The sequence below is a fragment of the Peromyscus maniculatus genome, chromosome 9 (assembly GCF_049852395.1).
Source record: "Peromyscus maniculatus bairdii isolate BWxNUB_F1_BW_parent chromosome 9, HU_Pman_BW_mat_3.1, whole genome shotgun sequence".
Taxonomy (NCBI): Eukaryota; Metazoa; Chordata; class Mammalia; order Rodentia; family Cricetidae; genus Peromyscus; species Peromyscus maniculatus.
Genome location: NC_134860.1, coordinates 61,472,873 through 61,491,655, shown reverse-complemented (window position 1 = coordinate 61,491,655; position 18,783 = coordinate 61,472,873).

Genomic DNA, 18,783 nt, shown 5'->3' with positions numbered 1-18,783 from the left:
CACACAGGACAGAAAGAAGAGAGGGAGGGAGGAAGAAAAGAAGGCAAAGTCCTTAGAGAATCAAGACTGGGGATGTAACTAGGTTGGTAGAGTGCTTGCCTAGTATTCGCAAAGCCCTGGGTTCAATCCCCAACACCATATAAACTGGGGAGATGTGGTGCATGCCTATAACCTGAGTTCTTGGGAAGTGGAGGCAGGCTGATCTGTAGTTAAAGAGAGTCCCCAGCTGCATAGTAAGTTTGAAGCCAGCCTGGTCTACATGAGAGCCCGTCCAAATAAGATAAACAAACAAGCAAAGGAGCAAATATAGACTTCATGGTAGGGTGCCCTGGGTTCAGTGTCCAGTGTGGGAGAGTGGAGTCAGGAGACAGAAGGGGCATCTTTCATCACATGGCAGCAGTGTGTTTGCCACCAGTTTCTGCCAACATTCTGAGCTTCTGGAGCTTCCAGGAGAGTGGTATTATCAGGAAGAGAGGGTGAGTCCATGGCGTCTGGCACTGGGATGGTGGGTTTCCCATCCTGGACTTCTCAACCTTAGCCTGTCTCTGAGCCAAGAACCCAAGGACAGTGGGTGTTTCCCGAGCACCTGGAGGACCCTGGGGAGGAAGCAGCCTCTGTGGTGGAGCATGCGGTCCCACCCTTATTCTAAGCCTCCTTTCATCCCAGGAATGTGTGTTTAAGAGACAAAGCCAAGAGATTTATCTTCTGCCTCTTGATGTCATGGAAAAGGGCCTGAATTTGCACTTAACAGACCTAGGTTTTAATTCCAGCAATAGACAGGGGCTTTGGCTACCAAGTTGGCACAGTGCTTTTCCTGGAAGGCCTTCTAGGGCCTGCTAAGAACCTGTCAAGACAGGATTCCCATGCACATGCCTGGTCCTTGGAACTTGATGACTTAGCCCTGGGGACTCAGCTTCAGCTCTGCTGTGCCGTAGAGAGAGGAGCTAGACACCTGGGGACCCAAGAAATTCACTGGATCCTGTGTGGTCAGACCTTTCCCCAAACCTCTCAGGTTCTTGGGGAGCATGATGACATGTGTGTGTGTAACAGGACTCACCTGTTGGTGCCACACTACACAGGTAAAGCTCTCCATAACATGGAGCTTTTAAAGTGGGCAGTGAAGGCACTCACCTGTAATCCCAGTGCTTGGGAAGCTGAGGCAGGAAGAGCGTGCATTTGAGAACAGCCTGTGCTACAAAATAAGCAAATACCAAATAAAGGGGAAATTGGAGCTTGCTAAGGACACTGCCTGGAGCATTTGAATGTACTCGTTCTACCCAAACCTTGACTCTATAGGCAGCAGTCAACTCTAAACGCTTGCACACACGTCCAGCCTTTCAACTTTGGGACACAGTGTTGAATCTACAAAGCTCAGGCTGGAGAGTATCGCAACTGGAGTCACAAAAACAAGCCCGATGATGTTTGAAGTCACTTTACCATTTTGTGTTGGGCCACGGCTGTCCTTGGCTTGCATTTGGCCAGTGGTCTGTAGGTTGGATCTGCCTGGCAGCATGTCTGTTTTTCTCTTTGGAAAGATAAGGCAAGAACTTGAGGCCCAGTGCCTCCCTTTCCAAATGTAGATCAACCCAGCCCACAGGGTTCCTCTCTGGCCCAGTTGTCCAAAACGGGGTGCCAGGACAGTGGCCTCAACCTCCCTTCCATTCGGTCCTGCTCACTAGTTCCCCACACCAGGCTCTGGAACAAACCCCCCAAGAGCTCAACTATTCATAGCTTCTACTTACTGAGCATACCCTAAAGACCAGACACTTAGTTGAGTCCTTAATTGTCCCTCCTTGTCATCTCCACAGCTCACCTGCCTCAGAAGCTGCTGACTTGCTATGCTCACAGTCATCCTGCTGAATCTCAGTAATGTGTCTGGGGAAACCTCAAAGGGTCCACTCAGCTCTGGTGGGCTTCTTTCTCTGCCAACCAGATATTCTGCCCAGGATGCTTTGTAGTAACTGCATCTTCAATGCGTGCACACACACACACACACACACACACACACACACACACACACACACACACACTGGCTGTCTGTATATGAATAAATTCAATCACAGGAGGGCCAGCAGCCGGGAGCACACATGTGCTTCCAAAGCCTTCCTTAGAAGTTGACACTCCAGGGATAGGGTGTGGATGCTCAGACTGGGCCAAAAGGCTTACCCCAGTGTGTTTATCTGGCTCCTGCCAAGCCTGGCCCTGGTGGACCCTCAGAGGCTTCAGAACACAAAAAACAAGGGAACCCCAAGGTGGTCCAGGGCTCACCTTCTACCATGACCATATAGGTGTGCTAAGTCCCAAAGCGCCCCCCGAAGCAGTTCTTTCTGAATTCCTCAGTGTCTCAGGTCTAAGGGATACCAGCCCATGGAGGTCCAGGAGACCTACCCAGGCCCCGGGGGGTGGAGCAAGGAGCCCACCCCATTGTGGCGCCCACAGTGGCCAGGCTGTTAGGGGGAACAGGGTGAATTCTCATGAGAATTCTGATAAATGGGCTCCTCCACCCCTCCCCCCTCCGTCAATTAAAGCGAAGCTGTCGCAGGCCCGGTGCAGAAACCACTTCCAAGCCAGGCATGACATCAACATTTCAGTGATAAGGGGTGGACAATGGGGTGTTAGAGACTAATAGAAAAACAGTGCTGGATAAGGCCCGGCTCCTGATACTCAGGCTGATGGGAAATACCATTGTCTGTCGGGTGTCAGCTGAGACCCAGGGCGACAGGGATTCCAGAGCCCGGGGGGGGGGGGGGGGGGGGGGGGGGGGGGGGGGGACGGGACGGGGGACTTTGTGAGGCCTGGGGGGAGGGGACAGGAGGATCCAGAGAGCATTGAGGCCACACGTGCGCGCGCACCTCAGAACCAAGTCTTGCAAACTGTGGGAGACTAGAGCTGCCTGGTGCCTGGTGAACCCCTCTCCAGAAGCCTGCTGATGTGCCCACAAGCCTTCATCCTGGCTCTGTAGCAAAGCAGACAGACTCTGGGCTCAGGCAGAAATGGAATCTGACCCTCCAGTTCTCCTATGTTCTTCTCAAGACACGTGCCTGACCTAACCAACCCGATGGGTGCACTTGGGTCTTCGTGCTATATGGTTTGTTTGTTTGTTTCTTTGTGTGTTTGTTTGTTTTGCAAAGCTGAGGATCAAGCCAGCGTCGTGTGTGTGTGTGTGTGTGTGTGTGTGTGTGTGTGTGTGTGTGTGTTAGGCAAGCACTCTACCAGCTGAACTATAACCCCAAGAACAGTTTCCACACAATTTTAAGTTTTTGATCAAAGTACATTACAAACATGGTTGTTGTGTTTTGTGTCAATTAATAATAAAAGAATATGTAACAACAGAGGAGAAATAATGGGTTACCTGTTGCTACCTCTCACCTCCCTCTGCACCCCTTCCTCTCAGGCTCTTGCCCTGCAAACCAGTGTTAGCTCCTAGCTGCCACTCCAGTCCTGAGGCTCCGTTTCCGAGTTGTGAGTCAAGCTATTGTGTCTTCCCTGACTAACTACAGACTTCAGACACCAGTCGGCAAGGGGAACGTTAGCAACCATACTCAACCCTTGCACCTCCTCCCCACATCCGTTCAACACAGTTGCAGGGTTGGAACTAAATGATCATCACTGATTATCCTGAGAATAAAAATACTCCTGGGAGCCCGCGTCTTGCCTCTTTGTCCTTTGGGTCTACTCTCCCGCTCTGGAGCATCGTCCGTGTCTCCCGAGGGAAGGGTATTTTTATTTGCTGAGGTACTGAATCCTAGGCTGGAAGTCCTTTAAGTTCTGTGTTCACGGGACTGAATTTGTGGTTGCTCCCTAGCCTGGGTCTCCAAGAGCAGCCTGGCACCTCTCCATTTCCCATCCTTCTTGTTGGGAGCATCCACACTGTCGTCATTAAAAGCCTGTCCTTTCTCCTTCCTCATCCCAGACAGAAACACGTGCCCTTCAACCGTGAGAAACGTTTATTACTTCTTAGCTAGCTTCTGCCTCTGCCCACGGCTTCTCTGCTCCCTTTCTAGACATTCTGCCAGCCAGGACGTTAGAAACCTGGCTCGGCACGTCAATCTTTTCTTCTTCTTTGATCTGTTTTTCTGGGAGTTTCTTCAGCTTCACCTTGACACTCTAACTACAAATTCTTTTTTTCCCCCCAATTGAATTCTGATTTTTAATGGCACTTCCTTTTTCTGAGTGGTACATTATCATACTTCCCAGAGATGCTAATCAAGACAATGTCTTATTTAAACAAACTGATGAATTATAGACGTTTATGCTTTTTTCCTGCTTCTCACAATATGTGTTACCCTTCATCTCTTTGCACACCACTTTTTATAGGATTTTTAAAAAAATTATTGTCAGCATAACAATATTTTCAGACACGTACAGTGTGCTTGAATCCTACTCATCCTCCTTTTTACCACTCCCTAGAAGTTAAATATCTATGTCTTTTATTGTCTTTCAACCTGGGGCCAAGGCCCTATGCATGGTGCCCAAGTCCTGGACCACTACACTGCATCCTCAGCTGTGGTCCTCTCGATAGCCATTCTGTTTTTCTCCCTTCCACTGATGGACCATGAGGGGTGAAGAAACATATGATAAACTATACAGGTATACACGGGAGCCTTGCATAGCATGCTCCCACTTTTTAAGTGAATTAAAAGAGGGTGTCTACATAGATACATGTAAACTGAAGGCACATGGTCCCCACCTTTATTTATTGTCTCATGCTGCACAGTTTCATACACAGAACATGTAGGAGCTCTCTTGTTTGAATCATAGTATGGCTTTTTTTTTTCTCTTGGGAGAGGGGGTGTTGTGGGGAGCAGGTCTCATGTAGACCAGGCTGGTCTTGAACTCACAAAGTACCTGAAGATAGCCTTGAACTCCTGATCTTCCTGCCTCTACCTTCCTAGCACTGAAATTAAGTCATGCACTAGGTTTTACTGGGTGCTGGGGATTGAACCCAAGGCTTCATGCACGCTAGGCAAACACTGCCAACTGAGCAGGAACTTTCTGTATGGTGATGCACGGCTGCAAACAGCCGCATATGTCTACTTATCAGCACTTGTTGATGTGGTATTTGTATTAAATTAGCACTTCCTCCTTCATCAGGTTATCCAGCTACACAGAAAACAAAAGGGAAGTGCTGGTGCTCCTGAGGCTGGAAGGATTCGAAACTCAAGTCAGCAGAGACAAGAAGCCACAAATGCAGCCAGTGTTTGACACGGGTGTGTGTGGGGGGGGGGGGTGTGAAGCGCATTGAGTTATTTGGTTGGTCACACTCAGCAGTAAAGCTCAGTCATTCTGGAGCAAGCACAGTATCTGGAAACATTAAACTTTATGCTTGGAAGCAGGTTGTAATTGGAGAGCTCACTGTATCTCTTAGCTCTTCAGGAATCCCCTCTGCAGTAACAATCAGTTGCCTGGTTTTATATATTTGGAACTTTCTGTAGTTTGGAGCCCCCTCCTTTTTTTTTTTTTCACTTCAATGGCTTAGGAGAAAAAGAGACGAGGAGAGTGAGATACCAGTCTCTCCAGTGACTACCACGGTAGCAAAACATCATCTATGCCGGCAGCTGAGCGCAATCATTAGTGTGAAAAGTCCCTCCTCTCCCAAGGCTCGTACTCCAGTGTCCATCCCTTCTTTCTGTTCCTGGACCTTTTGATTCCTTCAAAGAGCAGAGTTCTCAGGGCTGGGCATGCAGCTCAGCAAGCAGATTGCAGTGTAACATGCAAAGAGCCCTGAGTTCCCTCCCAGCACTGTATAAAACAGGGTGTCAAGGAGCAGGCCTGTAACCCCAGCACTTGGGAGTGGAGGCGGCAAGATCAGGGGTTCAAAGTCAGAAGTTCAGGGTCATCCTGGGCTATATAATGAGTTTGAGGCCAGCCTGATATGTAAGACCCTGTCTCAAAGACAAAACAAAAAGAATTCTGTGCCATCTGAAGAGTGAGGCTTCTTTAGCCTGTCTGTACCACCCACATCCCTGCTAACTAGGTAATACTCTCATCTTCTTGTGTCCAGCCCTGTTCTCCAGCCCTGCTAACAGGCTGTCTTTGGCTTCTTAAGGGTCTTAGAAGAAAACTCAGTGGAGGAGATGCCCCCAGTATTTGACTGTGAAAGGCTGCTCTTCTCTCACCAAATCCTGATGAAAACCCTCCAGGGGCCCTTTGCTGTCAAAATCCAGACAGCCAGGCATCACAGCATGGCCCTGCTTTGGTACATAGTTGGCACTTAATAAATACTATGGGATTTGTTTAGCTAGACTTCAACTATGCAGCCCCTGACCACATATGGTTTACTATCAAAAAAGTGGCCAGAGGACTGTTTACATAAAATCAAAGATATGTTTTCAAATACTGGGACAAAGGGTTGGCTTTTAAAATAATTAATCAGTGGGAACACTGGGTGGCCACTCACTCACTGCATGCTCACCAGACATCTGCGGAACTAAGAGGATCGCCCAAACAACGGAGGTCACCCCTTTCTTACCATGTTCATATCTACATTCCAGACACCCCAGTCCTTCTCAATCAGAGCAGAAAATGAAGTCATGGCCATTAGACTGAGTAGAAAGTAAGTTTACCTTCTCCTCTTTATCCAGAACAGGCAATGGGCACAGAGACAGTTTCTAAAGTCTTTTGCACACTAGGCCTGATATTTGGTAATGACCGCACAGTGTGGCTACAGCTACTCGTCAATTTTTCCTCACAAGAAATAGAAGAAGTAGCTGGGTATTTAGCTCAAGACATAGAGCACTTGCCTAGCATATACAAGGTCCTGGGTTCAATCCCTAAGGCCCCCATGAAAAGGCTACTGTGGTTAAAAATTAGAAGCAGCTTAAATGTCTATTCAAGGTGGAATTAATTAAATAAAGCATTGTAAACAACTATTAAAAAAAAAAGAACTAGAAGAAGTTAGGCATGGTGGCGCATATCTACCATTCCAGCGTGTGGAGAAGCTAAGGCAGGGGACCGTGAGTCTAATGTTAGCCTGGGCTATGTGATGAGACGCGTCTAAAACAGCAAGAGCAGTGAAGGTTAAAACACAGACCACCCATGCAGGCATTTTCTACCTACATGAATCTAAGCATCGCTTTTTCAGTGGCGTCTCCCTCTGCCTGGACTGGTGAGGTGCCTCTGCTGCCTCATCTGTACCTCCATAGCTTTCTTCTCTCTGCCTGTCTAATCCCTGTCTTCTACTAGACATGTAGTCTGTGGGGTCTCAGGCAAGGCCACTGTTTCCTTCACTAAACCTTGGCAGAAAAGAGCAGCAATCTAGAGAGATCTCTCAGTGGGAAGAGTGAACTGGAGAGACGAGGGTTGGAAGACCGGAGGACCTGCAGCCCAGCAAAACACTGTGGTGGTTTGCACAGAGCAATAGATTTCGGGTGTAAGGCGGACAGATGTAGCAAGAGATGGACACAGGGCTTGCCCATCAAAACGGGTGGATGGAGGGTGGATGGGACAGAGGCAATCTGTGGTGTTTGGCCTCCTCCTCAACCTTAGAATGTCTACTCCTCTGAGCCATGTTCCACAGTATTCTGCTCTCCTGGCGGCCAGACTTGGCAAATATATTGGGGCTGTGTTTCCCTGACCCTTCAGGACTCACACCCTCTCCATCTGTGCCTCGGTTTCACTCCTAGTGTCTGGGTCTTATTTACCGCTCTCTTCTGGCTTTAGCTGTGATGACTTCAAGATCCTTGTCTTCCTCTAAGCACCTAGTTCTGAATTAACCTCCAAATTACAGCAGTACAGAAGGATTACCTCTCACCCAATTCTTCCTACTTTCCCTAAGGCCTGCCTGAGATTCCTTACATTGCCCAGTGAAGCTCAAAGTTGCAGGTTCCTGCTAGTGATGGCGGCTGGATCCGTCAAGACTCAGGTTTGAGGAACAAAAGGCCAGCTCACGGGAACCTTATGAGCAAAGGCAGAAATCGCAGGGTCTATGATTGTGCAGTGTGGACCGACCATCACAATGCACACAGCAACACCAAACATTTCAGTGTCTCTCTCCATATCTGGCTTGCCTTATAAGTTGTCGTCTTCATCAACAAAGACTGTCAGGGCTCCAGCAGTCACACATCGTGATCCAAAAAGGAGGAAGACCATTCTGAGTCTACACATCGCTCTGTAGGAGGATTATGATTGGCTCTGCTCAGGCCACATGCCTGCATCTCAGCCCATCAGTGTGAGGCAGGAGGGAAGAGAGGAACAATTAAAGGCTACCTAGATTATAAAATGTCCCTGAGGCCTCAGTGTGTGACCTACCAGAACAGTACAAAGTCACCATGTGTAGCCCACAAAAGACGCTTGCCGGCTCCTAAAGTCATTCATGTGATAGACATATCATGAATAAAGTGTGGCCGTGGGTAAACGAAGACGAGCCCAGCTTGTCCTGGCCAACAGAGCTCAGTCAGTAAGTGACTTGGTTAGTGTATTTGTTTCTTCTCTGGTTCCTGCAAGAATCTGAGCTCCACCCCTGTGTAATGACTTATCTCGGTTGTCATCTTGACACACCTGGGAAGAGGGAACCTCAGTAAGAATTCCCTCCATCAGATTGCACTGTGGGCATGTCTGTGGGGCATTTTTTTTTAATTTTTAGTTGATGTAGGAGGGCACAGCCCATGTGGGCAGTGCCATCCCTATGCAGGTGAGCCTGGGCTGTTTAAGATAAGAAGACACATCCCTTTGCGTGTGAGCCAACAATGGACAAACATACTAGAACACCTTGGAACCCACAGCAAGAGCAACTCAAGAAAGGGAAGCTTTATTTTGGCTCACAACTTGATGAAACTGTCCATCATGGTAGGGAATTCTTGGCAGTAGGAGTGTGTGGCAGCTGGTCATGTGGCATCTACAATCAGGAGCAGAGAGAGTTGAATGATGGGACTCTTGCTTTCTCCTTTTTATTCAGTCTGGTACTTCAGCATGTAGAATGGTTCCACTCATACTCAGGGTGTGTCTTCTCTGTTCAGTAAAACCTTTCTAGAAATACCCTTGTAGACACACCCAGAACTGTTTTCATGGTAATTTTAAATCCAGTCAAGTCAACGATGAAGATTAGCCATCCCAGTTTTGAACTAAATATCTGTATGTGAGTGCAGTTGGCTGTCATGGGCATTGACAGAGTGTTTTCAGGGGCCACAGAGGGAGTGGTCCCAAGGCTCACCTGTGGGAGCCAGAGTAGCCCAGGTGTGATAGCTACCAGGTGTAAGTTGTTTGTACAGAAGGTAGCTGTGTGTGTGTGTGTGTGTGTGTATGTGCGTGTGCGTGCGTGCGTGCGTGCGTGTGTGTGTGTGTGTGTGTGTGTATGTGTGTGTTTCTGTGTCTGTATGCACATGTGTGAATACATAGGGGTGTATGTGGAGACTAGAAATAGAGTGTTTTCCCTAGTGCCTATGGTGAGACACTTTGCACAGCCTTGGTACAGGAAGGAGGGACTTGGACCTGCCTCAACTGAATGTACCAGGCTCTGCTGTCTCCCCATGGAAGACCTTGCCTTGGAGGAGGTGGGAATGGGGGGTGAGTTGGGGGGGAAGGCTCAGGGGCAGAAAGAGGGAGGACAGGGGAATCTGTGGTTGGTATGTAAAATGAATAGAAAATCCCTTAATAAAAATTTATTAAAAAAAAAAAAGAAAAGAAATAGAGTGTTTTCTTCAGTCACCCTTCACCTCATGTTTGAGGCAGGCTCTCTCACTGAACCTTGAGCTCACAGATTCTGGTGGGCTGGCTGGCCAGCAAGCCCGGGATGCTCCTGCCTCTGCCTCCTCAGCACTGAGATTATGGTGCTTCCTGACTGCAGATGCCACATGCATGACCAGCTGCCTCATACTCCTGTTGCCAAGAATTCCCTACCATGATGGACCGTTTCATCAGGCCGTGAGCCAAAATAACCCCTCCCTTTCTTTAGTTGCTCTTGTTGTAGGTTCCAAGGTGTTCCAGTATGTTTTCCATTGTTATGATGAACAGCATGACCAAAAGCAACTTGAGGAGGAAAAGGTTTATTTCAGCATTTGCCCAAGCAGAGTAAATACAAGCGCCATCTCAGGCTCTTTGAGGCATCCATGATGTTACTTCCTTTCCACACACAGTCTTTTCCTGTATCATCTGTCCCATGTCAGGCTCCTGATTCTTTTCTTTATACTGGAGCACACTGTCCTACCCAGTGGTCTCCTGCTTCCTATCACAATCATCTCAGACATTTTTAAAACACGTATTATCATGTGTGTGAGAGAAAGAGAGAAGGTGGATGTGTGTGTGTGTGTTAGTGTGTGTGTGTGTGTGTGTGTGTGTGTGTGTGTGTGTGTGTGGTGCCTGTGTAAGGGTGGATGTGTGTATATGTGTGGAGTGTGCATGTATGAGGATGTGTGTGTGTGTGTGTGTGTGTGTGTGTGTGTGTGTGTGTGTATGCCACAGAATACATGTAGAAGTCAGGGACAACTTTCAGGACTCTGTTATCTCCTTCCATTGTGGGTTCCAGGGATCAAACCCAGGTCATCAGGCTTGTACCACAAGCCACACATTGAGCCCTCTCATCAGCCTACTGTGGACATTTCTATTACTGATTCTTTGAGCCCCTGGGTGACAATAGTTCTTAAAGTTAGATTTAGTCCAGGTTTTGTTTTCAGGGCCTACCCTATGACTCCTGGGCTATAAATTAGTCCTCAGGAGTCCATTGACAAGAATGGTCCTCCAAATGGCCTTACAGGAGGGCAGAGCCTTACACACAAAAGATCAGCTAGCTACTTCGGGCTTTGGAGATGACCCAGTCAATAAAGTGTTTCGCGTGTAAAAATGAGGACCTGAGTTCTATCCCTGTACCCACATAAAAGCCATGTAATGTGGCCTGCCTATATTCCTAGCTCTGAGGAGGCAGAGGCAGGAGCATCCTGGGCTTGCTGGCCAGCCAGCCCACCAGAATCTGTGAGCTCAAGGTTCAGTGAGAGAGCCTGCCTCAAACATGAGGTGAAGGGTGACTGAAGAAAACACTCTATTTCTAGTCTCCACATACACCCAAATGTGTGCACAAGCGCATGCACACACAGACACACACACATGTACACACGGCTACCTTCCGAAAAGCAACACAGCTGTCCGTGTGGGTTAGCTGAACCAGGTATGCAGTTTGCTACCAAGTGTCCCTAGATTAGCGCAGTTCCATGGAACACACGGTCCAGGGGTGATCATCCAGATTCTAGTGTGCAAGCTGGAGAGGCAGTGTCAGCAGTCAGTCTCCACCTGTCCCCTGCACCCATCTCTCTTTGAATGGCCCTCCTTCTCTTGTGCTAATGTTGGTGTGTGGGTGGATCATTCGTGACTGCCATGGAGAGGATGTTGGCTGGCAAGAAGGGTGTGGACAGGTAATGGGTTGCACACTGCAGAGGACAAGACCAAGGAAACATCTGAAATGACTCAGAGGTTTCCTGTGAGTGATGCCGCTTGACTAGTCCTATTCGATGAGTTCTGGAGCATGAAGTGGATGGATGGGGTTTGTGTTGAAGAACAAGACACCCACAGCTTTAGTCCACAGAGACTCGGCTTCAGTCCTACACAAATTAAGCGCTAATGTTCTTTGTGTCATCCAAATGAAATAGGAAAGAAGCATGGGAACACGAGAGGACAGGGACGAGCTGGAGCCCGGAGGCCCAGAGAAGACTTTGGTGAGGAGGTAGGCACCATTGTTGTCGGCATGCTGGCTCTAGCAGCCATGAAAACAAGAAGTCAGGCAGAACTGCTCCCACAGGAGGGCAGGGTGGCTTGGGAAGGAGGGGGGCCAGGAGCAAGGAAGGGCAAGAATAATTGCCTGAGCTGGCAGCCTGCCCTGGTGAAAGAGTGACTCCCGGTAGCCCAGGGGAGAAGGAGCCAGGATGCCTTTAATGCTGCAGGTGTTGGAGTAGAAAATTTTCCATGAAGAGGGGGCTGTTCCACACGATTAAAATAACCACTTGGGCGCGCTTGGCAAGCACTCTCTGTTCACACTTTGCGGCCTGTCCTTTTGGAGGCCTGAGGATAACGGGAAAGGAATTCCTTTTCCCTTCACACACTTTTGAGGGGAGGGGGAGAAAGTGGTCTGGGGATAGGGGCAAGCTGGGGAGGCAGGATGGTGAGACATTTTGCAGAAGGCCTTGAGTGAGGCTGGAGAGCGAAACTTTGCTGGGTACAGTAGGCCTGGGTACTAACGTCAGGAAAAATGGAGAATGAGGTGACACCCAACCTCACCCAGGATATCGGGCCGCAGCCTGGAGCCCTGTGACAGTGTCCACACAGTGTCACATCCAGGCCCTTCAGCATCTGGGAGTGAGAGTGGATGACCACCCAGTTTTACTGGGGCAACGTGAACGCATGTTCTTCAGGCCGCTGCTTCTGTGGCATTTTTATTATTGGGCAGAAGCTAAACTTAACCTTTTTCTGTACTCTCAACTTCCTAAAAATGTCCTCTTGGAAATGTTGGCAGTCCCCTCTGTCATAAAAGATGCTTAGGACTCTGCCAGGCTGCCTGCAGCCCAGGCCTTTGTTTCCCTTGTAAGCCCCAGATACCCACAGGTACTGTTAGATGTCAGAGGAAGTCTTCCCTGCGGACCTCAGGCTTCACTGAATTCTCTCCTCCTCCTCCTCCTCCTCCTCCTCCTCCTCCTCCTCCTCCTCCTCCTCCTCCTCTACCCTCCATCCCCTCCCTCCCTCCTCCCTCCCTCATTCCTCCCTCTAACCTCTGCCCCACCCCTGCTTCCCTGACAACTCTTATCCAAGATTCTACCTAGGCATTACCTACAGTACACTCTTCTGGGAGCTTTCGAGGAAAGCAGATATGGAAGCGGCTCCTGCCCTGTGAATAGTGCCCAGAGCCTGCATGTGTCATCTCTCCACACAGGAATCATACTAAGGACATTGGTCCCTCTGTGCCATGCAGTCTAGAAACATGGTCATCTACCACTGCCCAGCATCTGTCCCAATGGGCAGAACTGGAGAATATTCTAGTGACTGTCACCATAGCACACATATTAAGGGCATAGAATGTAACTGCTGGGAGTCAGCTGGCTAGCTATGTATACTGGATGGATGGATGGATGGATGGATGGATGGATGGATGGATGGATTAGATGCATAGTTAAGTGGGTGGGTGAGTAGATAGATAAATAGGTTGGTGGGTAAATGGATAGATAGTCAGGTGGGTGATCAGACAGGCAGACAGATAAGAAAGCCAGGTATAGCAGTGTGGTGGTTTGAATAGGTTTGGTATTGTGGGATATTTGTACACTGTGAAGATATATTGCTGTCATTGATGTAATAAAGAGCTGAACAGCCAATAGTTAGGCAGAAGGTATAGGCGGGACTTCCAGGCAGAGAGAGGAAGTAGGAGGAGATAATCTAGGCACAGAGAAGTTGCCAATAATACATGGAGGGAGTTGAATACAGAATGAAAGAAAGGTAAAAAGCCACATGGTGAAGCATAGATTAATAAAAGCAGGTTATTTAAGTTGTAAGAGCTAGTGTGAGACTAGCCTAAACAAAGCCTGACCCTGTGGAGTTGCTGGGGCAAAGGCAGGAACAACTTCAGCACAATGGGGTTGAAGCCCATTGTTGACTGTCCATGTATGCTGAGGGGAGTCACTTAGCCTCTGCAAGCCTGAGTTCCCATCCACGAGGTGGCTGTTACCAGCACCTCCTCTCAGGAGGTCAATGACTCTAAGGCTACATGGTGCAAAAGTGCCCGAGGGCCCACGGTGTGCCCTCCACTCCAGACGCCCTCCTCTCCTACTGCCCTTCACCCTGCCCTCCCTGTGTGAAGTCAAACCCTAGCCTTTAGGTCCCCTCAGAGTCAACCTTCTGAGATGGCGATATGACTCTGTCTGCTCGTCTCCAGTCAGGTGACTGGAAGGCCCTTCAAGGTCCGTCCTAGCCAAAATCATCTCTGGCTGAGAATAAGGAACACAGCTGAAAAAAACGATGCAGAGCATGGGCCCCAACAGAAGAAAGAATGCTTGGACAGAAGAATGGGGGCCAGCCCGGGATGGACACAACCCCGCAGGCATCCCCTAGGACTTCAGAGAATGAGGTGTTTCTCCTAACTCCAGGGTCCCTTCCACCTCAAAGACCCCCCACTCCCCCCGCGTGCGCGAGCATCTATCTGACTCCTTCACCCTTGGTGCTTCTAACCCCACGCCCTGGACCTGTCCTCTGCTCGCACATGCGCACTTCCTTGGTCTGATGCTGTCCAAGTTAGCAGTATACCTTACGCTGAGGGCCACCCAAAGTTTAAGCGTTGCATTTAACGTGCCGACTACGGAGTTGGTGCTACGGAGCCAAGGCACGAACCAGGTGGGGAATAGTTGGTGCTGCCTGAGTCCTGAGCCATGACTCTAGGAGCGAGAGGAGGCCGGAGAAGGAAGGGCCCCACCTGAGCTCGAGGGGCAAGAAAGCCTCCCTAAGAGGAGAAAGAACTAGGCCAGGTGCCCTGTGTTGGAAAGAACATTCAGAGAGGCCCCGGAGGGATGGAAAGAGGTCTGCTGATAAACTGCTGCTTGGGCGGAACCGCGGCCGGAAGTGGCAGGAGCGTCCTACAGAAGAGTCCCAGCAGGGAGAGTTGGCTGCACAGTGGATGCTTCCCAATGAAGGGCCTTCCGAGCAATCCTCAGGCGTGTGTAAGCTCTGGCCTTCTTCCTCAGACCCCCTCTTTCAGGCAAGAGGCTATACTACGAACTGGCCACGGCTTCCCAGAAGACCGGGGCTGCTTCTTCATTGATTGGCCTGTGAAAGGCCACTTGGCAGACTGGTTGCCGAGAAACGGCCCTGGAGGCCAGGGCTGGGATTAGCGGGTAGCCCTGTTTGCTCTTGTTGTTGGGAGTAGAGGGGACTTTGGTCTCAGCTTATCAAACTGCCCTGAGTTTGAAAGCCCAGGAATGCAGCCTTGGGCAAATGTGCAGGTTCACAGGACACCCATTAATCAAACAGTTCCCTTCCCTCCACCCCTAATAACCTGACCCCCACTTCACACACACACACACACACACACACACACACACACACACACACACACACACACACACACACACTCCAACCCCCTTCCTTTCATTCAGAGGTCCCAGAAAAGAGAAGCACACCCCACCAGCAGCCTCTCTCCAGGCCCAGAAGAGCAGCAATCTCAGAACAGTCCACCTGGAAAACTAAGTCCTTCCAAAATTTATCTGGTGGGCCACAAGCCAGCCTGAAGACCAGCTGGGGCTTCTGGAAGGTGGGCAGAGCCAACAGGTTCTCCTATCTGCTCTGTATCCCTAGCAGCAAGTTGTTCCTCAAAATGGGAAGAAAAATGTTCTCCACACTAACTTATAGAGACAGTTTTGTTGTTGTTGTTGTTTGTATTTTTTTTTAATGTTCCTTCAGGTAGGAATTCGTGAGGTCCTACCTTTTCCTGAAGCCAATGGTTGTTAGGGGTGAAAAGGAGACTTTCTCCAGCGGTATAGACACTAATAAGGTCATGTTCCTGTAAGCCACCTGGCTGGACTCTTGGGGTCACACACACACAAGGAGATATGACATGAATTGAGAAGAGGAAGATCAGTGGGAGTCGGAGGGGAAGATGAGGGAAGGTAATGGGGTCGCTGAAGAGATGGCTCAGGGGTTAAACACACTGGCTGCTCTGCCAGGGGACCCAGATTTGATACCTAGCACCTACATGGTTGTTCACAACCATCTGCAACTCCTTCTGACACACTCTTCCAGCCTCTGTAGGCGCCGTACACATGCAGTGCACAGACATGTGCAGGCAAAACACTCACACACATAAAATAGAGTTTTTAAATTGAAAACAGAGAAGATAATTGTGGATGAATACATTTGAAATACACCATATACATATATGAAAGTACCATAATGGATATAATGAACCCATTATTATATATAATTAATAGTATATATTCCCATAAAAATGCATATATACAAGTTTCTTTGCAGCTTTCATGGAATGAAAAGGCAGTATTTGTTTTCTCTACTACTAGTGGAACAAAATTGCTAGTCACCATCCACCCAGAACCAAAGCTCCGGCTTCTCAGCTTTACAGAGGCGGGTGGATGTAAGACACCTGAACTCTGGAGGGATGTGTGTAGGTAACAGTAAGTCTCCCTTCCTATTAGTGTGTGACACCGACATCCATGTTCCAGCCTTCAGATTCCGGGTGGGGAGGGTTCTGGCTTTCAAGAGGCCATGTGGTTGTGGTGGGAGCTGACTGTGGCTATGGTTACCACAGGGCTAATGTCAACGGGTGACAGAAGGAAAGAGCCCAGGAGGAAGAATGAATGTTAAATCTTCCTCTCCTAAAACACTGTTTGCCACCCTGTGTCCAACACTCGAACCTCCCATGAAAAGGGAAGCCTGGTATCCACAGAGGTGCCCACTGACTGGGAGGGACTTCCAGGTGATGGTGAGCTGTCAGAGCGGAGCCTGGAGCTACGTGCTGAGGAGAGCCTGGCCAAGTCTCAACTCTGTCCCTTGCTTTCTGCCTGGTGGCCTCAGCCTCAACTCTAGCACCTGCCTGTCACCACAGCAGGCCCTTCTGAACTCTGGCCAAGACACTCGACTGCCCTCTCTCCACCTGGAGGACAGGTGGAAGTTTTAAAACTCACCTGGGGTCCTCATGTCCCTTATCCTGGCTGCCCTCAGCTGTCTGTGCCCTGGACAGACCGGTTGGAATTAGCTGCAGGTCAAGGGGTCACCCTGCTCCCCTGACTTTGTACACCCTGCCCCCTCGGTCTGAAGTGCTTCAAGGATCTGACCCCCATCAGAATAACTTTCTCCACAAGACTTGGCCTTTCCCCAAGCCCAGCACCCTACCTGTGGCCAACTATTGTCTTCCCACTAGCCTCCGTCACTACGCCTTCATCTATTGTGGCCAGCCATGCATCTGTCTTCAGCTCCCAGCCAGACTCTCCATGAGTTTTTGCTAAATATAGGGTGCCAGCTTTCAACAATGTACAAGAGTTGAAGAAACAGCACTTCCTCAGTTAGGGTGCTTACTCTACAATCTTGAGAGCCAGAGCTTCGATCTCCCAGAAACCATATGGCAAGCTAAATGTCCCCACTAATGCCTGTAAGCCATCTCTGACGCGAGTAGAGACAGGAGGATCTCTGGAAGCTTACAGGCTTCCAGCCTAAGCAAGAAAAATGTGAGCCCTGGCTTCAAAGAGAGACCCTGCCCAAAGAGGAGTAGGCAGAGAGAGATAGAGGACACCTAGCATCTGCTTCTAAGCTTTGTGGGCAGACACACCGCGCGCGTGCGCGCGCGCACACACACGCGCACACACACACACACACAGGTATGTACATACACAAATAAGTAAGTAAAATAACACTTTTTAAAGGACGTATGAGACTGTCCTGTGGGAAAAGGTTCAGTCCTGACCTGGGTGGCTCCACATGTACAGTCAGGGAGGCCACAGAGACAGGAACCAGGAAGGTGCCAAGTCCCCCTATCACCTAGCCCTCTGAGTGGGATACTATGAGCCCCAAAAGGGTGTGCAGAGGGAGTGTTTGCTGATCTGACTTCCTGATCTCTAGCTCCAGACTTTTGAGCATTAGTTCATACACACAAACACAGCGTGCGTGTTTCAGTCAGAGCCACCAGCCTGCACCTCACATTACTGAGCTGGGCTGAGCTAATTAGACCCTGAGAAGCCAGTTACCATTTGATAAAGACCTGCTTTGCATCTCCTGAAAGACAATATGGGGGAGTTTGACCAGCAGTCAGCTGGTCCTAAGGGAGGGTCGGACTCTTCTCTACCTTGGCTCTGCAAGGCCAGTACTCAGCTCACAGCCTCTCCTAGAGAGCTGAGTCCTGCTTCCCAGCAAAGGACACAGGCCCAGAAGGCTGAGAGCCGGGTGCTGGGGTGGGGTCTTGGCATCCCAGCCAGCCCAGGTGCAGCAGGGAGGAGAAGTGACCTCAGCAGCCCGCATAGCTCCTTGGCCCCAGTGGACCATCCTCCCTGACAGCAAGGTCACTGTTATCTGCTCCGTGAGCATGCTCACAGGGTCTGGACACCCTCCAAATATGTGCAGGGAGTTTTAGCCTAACCCAGAACTGAAAGACCTCCTACGCCTGACATTTTCCAAGTACTGTAGACTCCAAGCAAGGACGAGACAAAAAGGGTACTTTAAGATGCTTCTACAGCCACCATTGTGGCTGTGACCTCTGAGTGTGCTCACATGCACATCAATGCATATGTGACAGCGTCTGAGTGAGTCAATGTGTGCACATGTCATGCATGTGTGGGTCTGTGTGAGTGTATGTGTGTATGCATCAGTGTGTCTGTGTGAACATGTTTGAATGTGTGTATGAATGCGTCACCATATACACATGTATGTCTGTGTGCCAATGGGTCAGTCTGTGTATGTGTGTATCTGTGTCCATATATTGGGAAGGATGTAGAGAATCATCCGTTTTGTGAGACTAAGTTAAAAAATGTGAGAGTGGAGACATATACCTGTAATTCCAATGCTTAGGAGGAGGATGAAGGAGAATCCAACATTCAAGGTTATCCACAGCTACATAACAAGCTCAAGGCCAGCCTGGCATCCGAGAGACTGTATCAATTAAATTAAGTTAAAATTTTAAAGGCCTGGCATAGTGGTATACACCTATACTCCCAGCATTCAGGAAACTGAGGCAGGAGGATCCAGTAGCTTGGGCTATCTACTGACTTCAAAGCCAGCCTGAACTATGTAGCAAAACCCTGTCTCAAAAAACAAAACGGAATGTAGGCATGTGGCTGAGATTACTCCAAGGGATAAGCTCTGGGAGATGTGGAAGCATGT